Source organism: Haemaphysalis longicornis, unplaced genomic scaffold (assembly GCF_048455015.1).
Source record: "Haemaphysalis longicornis isolate Haplotype H1 unplaced genomic scaffold, Haemaphysalis longicornis Haplotype H1 scaffold_3, whole genome shotgun sequence".
Classification (NCBI taxonomy): Eukaryota; Metazoa; Arthropoda; class Arachnida; order Ixodida; family Ixodidae; genus Haemaphysalis; species Haemaphysalis longicornis.
The window spans coordinates 186,777,768-186,792,301 of record NW_027526335.1 but is presented as its reverse complement, the minus strand read 5'-3'; the positions used below and the strand labels follow the sequence as shown (position 1 = coordinate 186,792,301).

The 14,534-nt window shown below is 48.1% G+C and overlaps 1 protein-coding gene across 3 annotated transcripts in view; it reads left to right on the top strand.

Moving 5' to 3' along the window:
- Nucleotides 1–4,162: 4,162 nt before the first annotated feature.
- The window catches only part of LOC144175880 (luciferin 4-monooxygenase-like), a 42,852-nt gene continuing 32,480 nt past the window's right edge, over nucleotides 4,163–14,534 (top strand). The window contains exon 1 of one of the 3 annotated variants that reach the window (XM_077704931.1): nucleotides 4,163–4,396. The gene's annotated coding sequence lies outside the window, so the exon portion shown is untranslated. Of the gene's footprint in view, nucleotides 4,397–5,848; nucleotides 5,867–14,534 lie in introns of those variants that run through there. The other 2 variants (XM_077704929.1, XM_077704930.1) reach the window with 2 other exon arrangements.

Below are 14,534 nucleotides of genomic sequence, written 5' to 3'. Positions count from 1 at the left end.
ACTTTGCTCCGTCGACTGGATAGAAGGGGACAAGGAAGCCAAGCAGCCCGCATGTGGAAACCCTTTGTTGCGTTTTGCGATGCAATCTTAGGCGACCGAAGTCAACTCACAAAGCCCTCTTGTAAAGCCGCAACCCCCTAGATTAAGGTAATTCGAAGACCTTCATGATTTCGGCTTACGATGGCACCGTTTACAGCTGTTCCTATTCGGGCACTAAAGCGAGATAACAGTTGGCGGGATAGATAAACAGCTTCGTAAATTGGCTTTTCGCCAGTTTTCTTTCTGCTGTGTCGCTGGGCGGCGTCAGTACAAGAAAGTGTTATGGGGTCTCTTTAGGAAATGTAAGGCTAAGTTCAGACTATCGGCGCAAAAGCCATATCGTCATCTATGGACATTAAAAAAGTTCCACGTGACATCTACGTATGGGTCTTAAAATGTAAGACGCGATAGCGCTACTGTGACTCCTAGGGAGCATTTTCTAGCGCAGTTGCTGTATTTACGATCAATGCTTCTCGAGCACTGAAAGTTTGCGAGGAGAGAGGGACTAGCAGCGAAGGTTTAGTAGCCGTGGCGTAGGAGAGACATAGTCCCTGTGCGTTTATGTTCCTTAAGATGTGAGCGCAAAAGGTTGCGGCTACGGGTTGATTTTTGTCAGTTTGAGCGAGAAGGTGTCAGTGTCAGTGTTTCAAAATGTTTTAATCTGTGACGCTTATGCCGGACTCAACATATTTGTTTTTGCGAACAGAGGCAAAGAGTGAGAGAGAGAGAGCATGTGTGTGTATTAGGATATTTGTTATTGAAGAAATAGTTGAGCTTTAGGAAAAGGGGGCAAAGAGATGGCAGGGAGCTCGAGAGTGTAACCTGAAGTCTAGGGCGGCAAATGCAGGAGCTCCTTCCCCTGAGCTCTCATCAGCTCGCGCTGATCTTGAGGTAACGAGCTGTTCAAAGCTGCCTCCCATGTCGTAATAGAAGTGCAATATATGTTTGAGTTGTTCTCTCCTGAGCATACCCTTGAACGCAGCTACGTTGCGTGTAAAAAAATTTGACGTTTCCCTGAATTTAGCAGAGTTAAGCTAATGCGTAATGTTCCTATCAAATATCTTCCCCCAGATACATTTGTAGATACTTGTGTGGGTTTATCTTCCACAGAGTTTGAGATTCTTCAGCATTGAGACCTCCTTTTAGCAAGGAAAAAAATTGTGTTCCTAGGCGTAGGATGAGGAGACATTCTTGTCGTTTTTCTCGGAGGGGAGCGCGGCATTAGTGGCCGCAAGGAGCATGGTATGCGAGTTCCCGTGCCTCGTGGTCGGCGCTTCGTTCTCTTCCAGACCGTTGTGCCTGGACGGCTGGGTGACGTTAATAATTTTCGGAATTATGGAAGGGGGTATCTTACAGAAGCTTTAGATATTCTGCCTACAGAAAACAGGTAATGGCCTTTGAGAGCCTGTAACAAACCTTACGCCTCTATTCTATACTTCCGCTAGGATCGCCCTCCAGCTCCGTTTATTTGTTCCTGTACTTAAAAGGGTCATGCAATCACAAAGATTGCGTAAGTAGTCAACTACAACAACTGCAGCCTCGTGCTTTCGTACGTGCGTGCCGGAGTCGGTGTATACTGTCAAACTTTCCGCAAATGAACTTGAACCTGACATATGCCTCTTCTTGTGCAGGTTTGGATCCACGTTTTTGGTACAGGAGAGTTTTTATGTGGAGTCACTACATCGGCGACCGGTCTATCAAGGCGCGCAGGAGTTTCTTTTCAGAGGGCTAACCTGTGTTTCATGCGATGGCCCGTGCCGATTTCGTTTTCCCAGCCGCTCACTTGCTGCTAAGAGAGTGGTTTCTTTGATTTCTTCAAGAGCTTTATGAAAAATAATTTCAGGGCCTATTCATCGTCGTCATCATCGACATCCTATTTAGGTCGACTTCAGGACGAAGGCCTCTCCCGTTGACGTTCACCGCTCCTGTCCTGCCCTGCCGGAGTCGATTCTTCGCCTCCAACGTTGCTATTTCATCTCTCCGAGTTAATAGCCTTCCCTTCTTCTAGACTCAAACACAGACTCAATGAAATCATACACATGATCGGGCGAGTTGCCACTAAGAAGCGAGGCCTCGATGAATCCGATACTTTCGATTAATTCAAGCTGTTGTACTCACGAGAATCACTTACGTCAACCGCCCAATCTTGCCGGCAAGGAGGACATAAACGTGATTTATATAATAATTAGAAGGCGGTTGAGCAGGCCATTGGTCTTCCCATGAGTGCGTCCACAGAGAGGCTGCTTAGCACGGGGCTGCACAACACGGTGGAAGAGCTGATAGAAAGCCACATTTCTAACCAGAAGCTCCGAATGAGCACAACTGTGGCGGGACGCCGCATCCTTCACCATATTGGCTGGGCAGCACAGAATGTCACTCCGCTTGATGTACTCCCTTACTCTTGGCGACAAGAACTAAAGATGCTCCCTTTGCTTAGAAATATGAACCCCTCACACGACGGGGGTCACCGACATGCATGGGCTCAATCGCCCAACACCACCCTCGATGGAGATCATGTAGTTATGTTCACAGACACCCCCCAACATCGAAGGCAGCAATACTCCATCATCGTGGCTAACTAGAGAACCAACCTCCTTGCGTGTGCCTCACTCAAAACCCAAGACATGATGGCCACAGAAGAGGCAGCCATCGCCTTGGCTCTCACTCAACCAGGGATTCGGAAGGTAGTCACCGATTCCCAATAAGCCTACCGGAATTACCAGTCGGGGTTGGTGTCCCGACCTGCACTGCGTGTGTTAAAAAACCACTCCCCAAACGGTTCTATCCCCCTCATCTGGACACCCGCTCACGCTTCCATGGAGGGCAACGAATACGCCCACCAACAAGCCTGCGCTTTTACCTCCCGTGCTATGGAGCTGCACGAGGACAGTCACCCGCTTGTCTCGTTCATCGACATAACCCAACATTATCGCCTTCAGCGACAGACCCTGCCTTTGCCTTACCCTGACCTTTCGAGAGAAAAACAAACCACCAACGGCACATACAATCCGGCTCCTTCCCACAACCGACGCGTCTTCACTTAATCCACCCCAATCGCTACGACGCCGAATGTATAGTATTTGGCTCAGAAGTAGGAACACTCCGCCGCATAATTAGGGTGTGCGACTTCAGCCCTGAGCACCCTGCTCTCTTCCCGTCAACAATTCAACAACAGCAATGGGAGATGCTGCTGTCCAGACCCTCTCTACCTACCTTGCTCTATCTACCTACCTCAGCTACTGGACAGAGCACAGGCGGCGCGGTATGCATATGGGCTCCAGTGAACAAGGAACCACTTCCCTGGGCCGCACTCCGTGCCGTTCAAAAATCTGAATAGAAGTATTTCCTTCGACTTTCTCTCCTTTCCCTCCGCTTCCTACTTCTTCTTTTCTTCTTCTTATTCTTCTTCTCAGATTCCACCGCTTTATCCTCCTCCTCTGTCTCTGCCGCCGATCTCGTCGCCTTCGTCCGCGGTGGCAGAGACGGAGACGTGAGATCGTCTAACAAGGGGGTTGAGCTTTCTTTTTTTTATAAAAAAAAGTTTCCACTCATATGCTACACCAATACAATTTAACCAACCACCGTTCATGCACCATGCATTGGTTTAAACTTACCGAGAATATCTTTGAAGTAATAAAGGGTGTGATTAAGTGCATTTCACTTCCTTCTGGTTTTAGTATTCGTAGAGCGACGTGAGGGAATTTAAGTGACGTCGCATGGGTAATCGTTCTCGCTGCCGTTTACAGCTTTGCTTTCCAACCACATTCGCAGGGTGCATTGGCGCGAATTTATTTAACATTGCGGCGTGTTTAAACTACCTACACTCTAGGCTTCACCTCCCAGGCAGCCAATTACAGATGAAAAGTTAACATAAGCGCATAGATACCCATAAACATCTGTTGCGCATGCGTTAGTATCAAAAATGCTTGATTTGGACGCACCAAGTTCGTGTCAATTGCCGAGCTTCAATCAGATTGCAGTTGCCTGCTTCGATACTTTAGGCTGCGAATACTTTATCTTACACCGCAAGCGTCCATCTACGTGAGAATCTAACGCATGTTTGTATTTGGAAGCTAGCTCATAGGAACGTTTTACCAGATTATTGACAATTACTGTCTCGAACCCAGACATATTCCCGAGTGTCCGTCAAAAATGGGGGGCGGGAAAAATATCTTTCTTATCTTTTTGTGATACGTCGATTTAGCCGCCGAATTTCGCGTAGGTTGACCAGAGTAACTTCGTCTGCGTATGGGCACGGTTGCTTGGCTTGTAACATTGACTACGGTCCTTCCCATTTCTTAATATTTTGCGGAAAACTTCCAAGGTGCTGTGTTTTCAAGCCTCTCCTCAAAAGCAGGTAAGCGGGCCTCAAAACGTACGTTTCCACAAACAATGTGCTGTAAAACGTATTTGACAAGAACTATGATTCCTGCTGGAAAATCAAAATAGACGCAGTACGAGACGTCTTTTACAGGTCTAGAAAAGCAATGGCCGTATTTATCCGTTTTACTTTTTTGTAGCTCGCTCTTTACCCTGGACTAGTAGCAGAACATTTGTCATTGAAACAAAAACATAGTTCTTCGATTTGCTACGCACTAAGAGAAACCATTACGACCGAGCAGTCTTTTGTCGGATGTTCTTGTTGAACTTAAAAAAAAAACTTGTGAATCAACTCGTCACGGTAGTTCGTCGCTTTCTGTTTATCGACAGAGTCGCCCTAACACGTTTTGAAAATGTATGGAAACAAATAACACGACAGAGTGTATTTTCGCTCAAAAATACATCAACTCAAAGAAGCGGCATGGACGTCAAGGGGTTGAAATTTTTTATTGAAGAAAACTTCACCAAGAGCATTCGCAGAGCCTTGAGGCGGCCAGGGGTCCCGAGATTTTCGTTTGAATGAAGGTGCGTAGAGCAGCGAACGAACTTCGTCCCTTTGAGGTACTTTGTATGCTTCAGGATGTTATTAAAGTATGAGCAATGGAAAGGGCGAGTTTCGTCAGCCGCGCTTTCGCGTTTTTTTGTGTACGCATGGTCGCATTCCAAAAGAGATAGGTGCTGGAGCCTTGAACCTGGGGATCAGCCCCGATGGCGAAGAAGATACCTATTTGTATGGCGGAAATCCCCAATAAAACCGTTCGGGACGTCTTTTACTGCGGCCTTCAATGGCGTGCGCGTATAACAGATTAACAGTTAATGCACCTTGAAGTTGTCGCTTGACTTGCCTAGCGCTTGTTGTGTTGCGGCGCGTGACATGTTCACACGCTTTTTACTAAAATTGATACTCTCATTCCTAAGCAGCAAACCAGCATATGAAGGGTTTTTAAGCAGCATACTTTAGACATTCTTGTGAGCTAAAAGTCGCCTTCATTAAAAAATAAGCTTACCAAGACACCATGAGAAGTTTAATGACCCTGATTACACTTTTTCTCTTGTCGATTTATGGAGCTTGTATGATAGCACAGCGATTGCTTCATTATCGGCTGCTAACTCAGAACATGACAAGCAATAAATGTTAGCAGCACCTCTGCTTTCCCGGGCAGCACTGTGCTCCGATAGGCCAAGTGTGTCACAGCTACCACCGCGCGTTCCTTTGCAGCTACAGTGCGCGTCAGGCTTGTCTAGGGCAAGCGAGTGCGCGGCTTCCGAGCATGCTGGCGACATCTGCTGATAGTGGCTGGGTTGGAGATAGCTTGCCATTGCGCGTGCGTGGATCTTGGACAGGCTCGGAACGGTCGTCTTATAGCATGGGCCCCTCAAACTTAGAGACGCCATGCCCCACAAGGGGCTCTTCTACTCTGAAGTTAACCGTAGGCGGTGACACAGGGTAAGCGCTTATTTGACGCCATGAATTAGCAGTGCAGCCGTTACTTAATCTCACAAAAGTTTTGACGGAAAGCGCTGCATTGCGTTCGTGTTGCGTGCTTTTCGTTTGCTAAACGTGAGATTCAAAAGATTACCGGAGGTTGTTTTCTGGCATTGCGTAACCGCCTGATGGGTTATGGCACCGCGTTGAACGACGCGTATATCTGGCCTGTCAACGCTCCCGGTTGCCACTGTGAAAGACAATCGCCCCTCGAGGGTGGTGGCGTCTGCAAATTCGAGCGGCACATGCTAAGCAAAGACCGGCATGACCCTGTCCGAGACGGGCGCACGCGCAATGGCAAGCCCTCTCTAACCCAGCCGCTATCAGCAGATGTCGCCCGCACGCTCCCAAGCCGCGCACTGTACACATGTATACCTGAAAGAGGACCTGCGGGTTAATGTACTTGTATCGTAATTGTCTTCGGAGTGGTAAGCTTCGGTTAGAAAAAAAATGACGCCATTCCTTGGTCAGGAAATGCTGGGGCCCTACCCTCAGCTTCGTGAATTATTTGTGAAATTCGTCTAGTTTTGGCGTAGGCAGAAAGTAAGAAATTAGGGACGTGTGCACGAAGAGCTCAGATGACTTGCAGTACAATTTAAGGCTTAGCTTAGAGATAGCTATCAGATATTGCGCTAACAACGTATAGAAACGCCTAGCAACGTATTCTAAAACACGTATTCAGCTGAGGATGGCAAGAGAAACGCATTTCTTAAGCTTAAAATGGGCGTCAACACAACAGGGCGATAACAACGTTCATAAAGCTAGGGGAATGTGTTTGTTAAGCATATACATCCCACAGTTTTTTTGGTCGTATCTTTTTATTTCTTTCAATTGCTTTTAGTAACAAAGTTGAGCTATCTCCCTGAATGAAAACTTTGTAGCGTTATCACCTGCGGGGCAGCCACCGCTGCAGTGCTATGGTCTGCTGCTTAGTTCGAAATTTATGGCGTGACCGCCGAATAAGACGGCCGCGACCATCGGTTGTATGAAGCGGTGAGGAAGGCGGACCTGATAACGGTCGAGCGTACTGATGCCGCCGAACTTGTTCTGCGCACTAACGAATAAAACAGTCAGTTGGGTGAGTTCTTTGTAACTTAATGGAAACTGAAAGCGCAACAGGCCCAAACCATGACCCCTTTGTAACTTGTACTCCATCAAGTTACCCACCGGCATACTAGGAGGAGGGTGGAAAATGCAATGCGTTGGGTTCTTCGTAATGACAGGCCTCCTTCTGGCGTTGTTACGATAAACCAATATTTCCTATTGTATAGCCGAATTTTGCAAACATACGGGACGTTATTTACGTTGCTCCGTCATTTCCTACTTGGACGCTTCGACACTATTTTCATCTTCACTAGAAAACAGTCCTAACCACGGCGAAACTGCGCATGGTGTAAATTCACGGTTATTGCATGGCACCGAACGACGGAGAAATTTTTTTCCCTACTTCAGAGCAATACCAGCCACCGTTTGTTAGTTGTTACGTGAAACAAAAGGGAGGATTTTTTTTTGTTGGGGGCGGGATGTCTTGTTGCATTTTCCACCCGCCTTCCGCGCATCTATATAAAAAAAAAACGAGCCTCACAAATTCCATGGTCACCAGCCGCGGTTGCTCACTGTATATGACGTTTTGCTACTGAGCACGACGACGCAGGTTTGTTTCCCGGACGCGGCGGCCGGTTTTCTAATGGAGGCGAAAAGCAAAAGCGCCCGTTTTTTCGAGATTTAGGCGCACGTTATATGCCCACAAAAACTCTGTGAAACGGAAACGAAAAACGAAAAACTGTGCTTTCCTTAAGCACGTTAAGAGCGACGGTTCGGTGCCGTCTTTCGGTAACGACTATACCACGTGGAGGGCATCAACACAGCTAGTAGCATCATCCAGTACGATGCGTGCATTACGAATTTTTTCGAGTTGATTTAATTTGACATTTAAACAGGAGGAGCTCCTCAAACAGCCATGTTGGTTGGTCGTATGTAAGCTGCCATGCTATGACTTGCTTCAGGCCCCCATTCACGGTTACACTTTTCAGCTTTAGGCGCTTTTTTCCATATTCAACATTGCGCCTTAAAAATCAGTCGATTATCATCATGAAGAATATACTTCCCTGAAGACGACAATATGAATCTGCCGGAAGCGCTTTATGGAAAGTTTTTAACAGATGCTGCTATGGCTAGTGTCCAAGATTTTATAGTGACCGAGAACGCCCGCGAAAGAATGCCATGTAAAAAATTAAAGCCCTTCCACTCAATGTGAAAGCTGTAGGAAGTGCAGAGCAGTGATTCGCCATTATCCGGTCACTGCTACCGCCTGTCACGCTCTTCGCCGCCATGTATCACTCCTCTCGATGAATATGCAATTCAAATTTCCCGCCCTCGCAGTTCTCGCGCGCCCACCCACCCTCAAACTACGCAAGCGGGCGCTCTGTTCTTTCTGTGCTCGCTCTAATTTTGTACGCTGGGGCTGTTTTACGTCCTTTCGAACGCGCATTTTTTTTTCTTGCGTGGCCTGATTCTTTCTGCGTCATTTCAGACTCGCCATTTTTTTTTCAGGCGCTCCCGCTTTTCTGCTTACTATCGTAAAAACCAACACAACGGGCGTTACTAAATGAACGCGGGGCTCCCGGTTCTATACAAAGATTTTAGCTGAAATGTACCTGCAGCTTTCTTCCGCTAAACAACAGGAAGATGTATGACAAGCGCGAGCGGTTCACGGGGTTCGGACGGTTTTGGCTGTTTAAACCGCGTGGTTTCGAAGCCTCAGCGTGACCCCCTGACGACGGACCCAAGCTATACTTGGGTCCGTTATCTCGCTGCGCCTCCTCATTCCGGCAGTCGCTTCACAATGATCGTTAGCTAGCTACGACGACAAGCTGAGCCCATACAGTGCTGTGCACTCAAGGTCCAACTTAGAAAGGCCAAGCTAATCACCACTGCAAACGCACACCGCAGCTCGCTTCGGAGGTAGGTGTCTGTGAATGTATGACGTAGAGCGGGACGTAGTGTGCGCGTGAAGCGGCGACCAAACGTGAGGCGTTGGAAAACATACGTTCCCGTGCGTGTGGAAAGAAAGCGGAGAACGCTGATTACGCTCGCTGTTGAAAACTTGATTTGAGCCGAAAGTTGATACGTTTCATCAATTGAACGTGCATTTGGGATGGACAAGGTATTATTAATATGCACCATTGTCAATGTCAGTACCATTGAAAAAGTGAATGCGTGCACGTATGGCTTTTTTAGTGGTGACCGCTCATAAGAAGTAGTGTTCGCACATCACTAAACAACTTCGGCCCTGTATTGTCTATTATAAAATGTTCCGCTGCTCATCCAGTTTCACTGGGCCGCAATGACAAATTAATTTTTTGACGTGGTCCCTTAGCGTAGCGGGATGACTAGATTTGGGGTTTTCTAAAAAAATGTTTACGATATTTATTTTTGTTTCACACTGCACTAGCTGCGGTGACTCACTCGATAAGGCGTTGTGCTGAGTCAATGGTTTAATCTGGGCTCGTGCGTCAGTTTTTCCAATAGGGGCTCAAAAGGAAAACAATGTGGCGGACAATTGCGCTACTTCCTATTTCCAAATTTGAGCGCAGCGCGAACTGCTGTCTTCTCAGGGGCGGCGCATATACCTGCTGCTGCGTTTCAGGACGTGATCACCTTATCCCGAACGCAACACATCGCTCGCTACACTCCGGTGTTCTCTCCTATGTCGTCGATACAGAGAAAGACGTATCGCACCTCCTCGGCATACCGCCCTCCCCATCATACTTTCGACGTTCCGTCCTACTCTGCTTTCTGCTTGTTCTATCTCGTTTATCTTTGTTTTCCTCTTCGTTCGCTCGGTTACAACTAGGGCGACGGCCAAGCAAAACCACGGCAGCGGGCGCTTTAGGGCTGCGCTCTAGAAACACCGTGTAGCTTTCCGCTTATGTTGGAGATGGCAAGTTTGTCTGCTAGGGGCCGAAAATAAGGCGATTTGGACAAGGGTCGTCTTCGACAACGTACCGCCTAGCAACTGCCCAAATGAGACAGAGGACAGCAAAGAGGGCTTGTCGTCATTGTTCTCCTTTGTTGTGTTCTTCGCGGCGACGTTTTCTCAGACAACCAAGGCGACGAAATTATTGTGAAGCCCTCACTACTGTGGGCATCGTATCTCGGTTGCAGTTTCGGTCCGGAAAAAAAAACCCTTTTTTCCCTTTAATGGGGTGCGAAAAAAAAAAGGCTGCGCTTAGGTAAGGATGTGTTACCACTCCATAAATTCGTAATATCAGCGCATATTCATCTACCCTTTCCGAAGAAAAGTCGGGTGGCCTTTGCCTTATATCTTTAGCAGTGTCTTAACTTCGAACTGAGGTCAAGGTTATTGAGCAAAAGTTGTATATTATCGATTCAGCGGATGCTGTCAGTTTGTGTGGAATGGTGGACCGCATTTCTAAAGACGATATAGTCTTTCTTGGGGGCTACTTAAAAGGAAACATGATCTGTATGTCTGTCTACCGAGGAGCCGCGGTTGCAGTGGTCACCTCAAACGATCAAACACTCACCAGTCTCACAACCAAGACCGGTTCCATCCAGGAAGCGGAAGAAGTGGCGATTGCCTTGGCCATAACAGAATCCACGGCGATTACGATAATCACCGATTGTCAAGCGGCATGCAGAAGCTACGCGGCTGGAGCAGTTTCTTCAACAGCACTGCGCCTCCTGAGCAAAACCACTCCCTCTCGCACGGTCAGAATAGTCTGGATCCCTGCCCACTCCGATCTCCCGGGCAACGACACCGCCCATGCATTGGTCAGCGCTCTCACCAACCGGACCCCTGAAGAGGAGCACAGTCCAACGCCGATTGGGACCTTCCAGGAAATAACCCAATATTAGAATGAACTTTCCCCCCGCCCAACGCAGTTTCTTTAAAATGCAGGAAGGCACATTAATACGAATTCAAACAAACACGTTCCCAAATCCAGTAAGACTAAATCATCTATTCCTCACACGATAATCCCCGGAGTGTGCGTTTTACGGACATTCAGGCACACCATATCACATCGTCTGGGAGTGCGACCGAAACCCCGACCTTCCCCCCATTCCCAACCCTTCCCGTGAGCAGTGGGAGAGCATGTTGTTTGGCTCGAGCCTCGACATCCAGATGATCTTGGTTGACCGAGCGGACAGAGCCAGGACTGCCCAAGGACTTCCGGACTAGGAAGCCACCCCACAATTTATTTCTCCTCATTAAAGTTTCTTCTCCCGCTTTCTCTCCCTCTCTATATCAGTGCTTTGGCCAGATGTTGAAACAACGTACCACAATGAAGTGCATTTGAGCAGAACCATTCCAAGCAACTCAAGCTGGTGGCTGTAACCATGCACATCATGAAAGAGTGCAAAGAAAACCTCAGGCACATTGCGGGCAAATGCAAGTACTTAATTGGGAATCTCCGTGTTCTTTTAAGGAATGATATAGGTATGGCTCGTTTAATTACTGCAACTGAAATAACACTGCGTGCAAATGTTTGAAAAATGGCGCAGAAAAGCTCCACCTTGTGCGATGTAACGGCAAGCAACAACCAAAACAAGTTCCGCTCGTGCTTTTCCAGTCCCAACAAGAAACAAAACAAAGATTATGTCGATCAGTGCAAAGGCGGGAAAATTGAATTGCTATAAACAAACCTCCGTTCAATTCCTCACGAGTTGAGATAAAGGAGAGGGAACGCGCGCGAGGGTTGGGAGTGCACAGCAGAGAACGGAATAGGTGGCATATCAGAAGCAAACAGGAAGTCATTTTTTTAAAGCATGAGCGCTAGTTCCAAGCTTCGTGAAATAGCGGCTCTGTCGTTCTGTCGGCGAGTGAAGCCTGCCAAACGAAAGCCATAACGAAATAATGCAACGCGAGCTAGAAAGGTCTGTACTGTGCGGCGTCAATGGACTTCGGGCATAGTAGGTTCTGTCCATACATAGTTGCGGGATGTACAGGCGGGGACATAATATTCGGCACCACGGGAGCGCGTGGCCAAAACCACCGATGCGCACCCTGTAGGACTGGCGCCTGTTGTTGAGTCCGGCGCGGCGCGCATGCGCGTCCTTTTTTACTCGCAGACACGCTGACTTTCTCGCTTCCTGCAGTGGTGCTGCGATGGTCACTGATGTACCGCAGAGCGACGCTTTTGTAGCATCTTTCATCCCGATGGAACATTTAAAGCCTATCATGACAATTGCGCCTGCTTTCGCGGAAGTGCTCCTCGAGTCCCGATAAATGTTTACGGAGATTGTTTTGTTTGGTGTATTTTTGTTTGTGCGTTATCGTGTATGCATGCTGAGACTAGCGGCTTGCGAAAGGCGTGGTCAAATTAACCAGCGTGTGAAGTACAATCACAGGGTGCTGCTGCGCTGCCGACAACGAAATGCGAACTGGATGAATCGCGAACCTTTATTCAGTTTGTTTATTATGTATACAACTCGACCACTGAACTTGTCTTTCAGCTCGCTTTCCGCTGCCGATAACGTAGGCAGTTTTCAAGAGTATTAAAAGAAATAATCTCGGTTGCGTTTTTGCTGTCTCCTTCCTTACTTAAAAAAAATTCCCCGCATTTCCCCGAGGGGAAGAATGTGAAAGTGCGAATGCACGAGTTGAATTTGCGCGGTTCGGTAATGTTCGCGAAAGAGATCTCTCTCTCTCTCTCTCTCTCTCTCTCTCTCTCTCTCTCTCTCTCTCTCTCTCTCTCTCTCTCTCTCGCACACGCACACGCACACACGCACACACGCGCACACGCACACGCACACACGCGCACACGCGCACGCGCACGCGCACGCGCACGCGCACGCACACGCGCACGCGCACGCACACGCACACGCACACGCACACGCACACGCACACGCACGCACACACACAGACAGACAGACAGACAGACACAGACAGACACAGACAGACACAGACAGACAGACACAGACAGACAGACAGACAGACAGACAGACGCGCGCACCTACACCTACAAAGAAAGAAAGATGCATTTATTCACAGACACCTATTTGTGTTGTCGTTGTACTTGATTGCTAGAGCGGATCTCAGCTTTGAAATTTCGTGTCAGTACCCCTTTAAGCGGGTGCATTAGCCCTTCTCACGCCCGATTCCTGGCCAATCCCCCACGTGGGTATGTGCCATGTCAGCAGGAACAACAACAAGAATGAGCCATGGGGACGCGGCCAGGCAGCGCGCGCCCATCTCCCCCCGTTGCTAGGGAAGACGAGGAGCGCGCGCACCCGCAGCTGTTGCTATGCGGACTACGGCGGCGGACGATTCAGGCTCGCTTAAGAAGTGCATTCGCACTTAAAATGAACCAAATACATACTCATTTATTTGTCTGTTCGCGCTTCACGCCGCACCATTCGTCAAAATGGTACATCGGTTTCCAATAGCAGAACGCCCTAAAATTATCCCCTACTTCTAGAAGACACTCCGCAAAAGGAAATTCGCGGGCTTACTAGAATGTAGAGTGACGCTGCTACCCGAGCAATGCACAGGGCTTAAGAATGCCGGCTTGCAGATGGCCAGCAGAGCGGAAGGAAAAGGGCCAGAACAGAAGAAAGGGACAAGCTCATTGTTGCTGCAGTAGTTTAAGATCCGCTAATTAGTGCCAAATAAATTCGGGAGGCCCTAAGCGAATAATCTGACGGTGTTTTTTGATGTAAACCCCAGGTGCCATTGTGACTAATACCGAAGCGCAGAGCAAACATGAAATACATAAGAGTATATATCTTAGGAAGAATATAACGTAAGGAAGTATTCAACAAAAAAATCACGCATATCCACGCCGTGAACGATGCCGAGAGTGCGAAGCACTCGGACGCAAGTTGTGCATTGCCGGTGTGGTGAGCGTCATCGTCCGTGCGTGCTGATGCACTCTGAGTTTTAAATGAATTTGAGGTGCAGTAAATGCACTTTAAATGACAAGCGCCACGTGAAAGACTATTTGCGCCCCAGTACTTCGCACCCTCAGCATCGTTCACGGCGTCTTTTTCGGCAAACGATCGTTAGATAGTTTAGGGTTTTTGCTTTATTTGTGCGTTTTGTACCCTTTGAAATTCACGCTCTTTGCTACTGCAGTTACCGGCGCCCTCCCCAGATGGTGCGCGGAAGGTACTACAGTGTGCGCCGCTCTCGATAGATGGCGTACGATGCTGTGCGCACGTAAAGCCCCTTCCACACGGACAACGCCAGACATGGGCACGGACATTGCGAGGTCCTAAAGGGCTTCGCTCTTAAAAACTATTTCTTTTACAAACCTCGAAAAATGCCTACTTTAGAGGCAGCGGAAGGCGTGCCAAAAGATAACTTCACTGGTCAAGTACCGTACAAAATAAAGACGGTGAATAAAGGCTCGCGATTCATCCCGCTGGCATTTCGTTGTCGATAGCACAGCACCCTGCGATTCTGCTTCATAGACCATTCATTCGGAGACCCCATTCGGATGCCGCTAGTCTTGTCGTGTATAAACGATACAGCAAAAAAACGAAAAAAGTCCAAACACAACCTTCAGCGTAACAATTTATCAGGATGCGAGGAGCGTTTGCGCCAAAGCCGGCGCAATCGTCACATTACGCCGCAAATGTGTCATCGTGATGAAACAAATGCTAC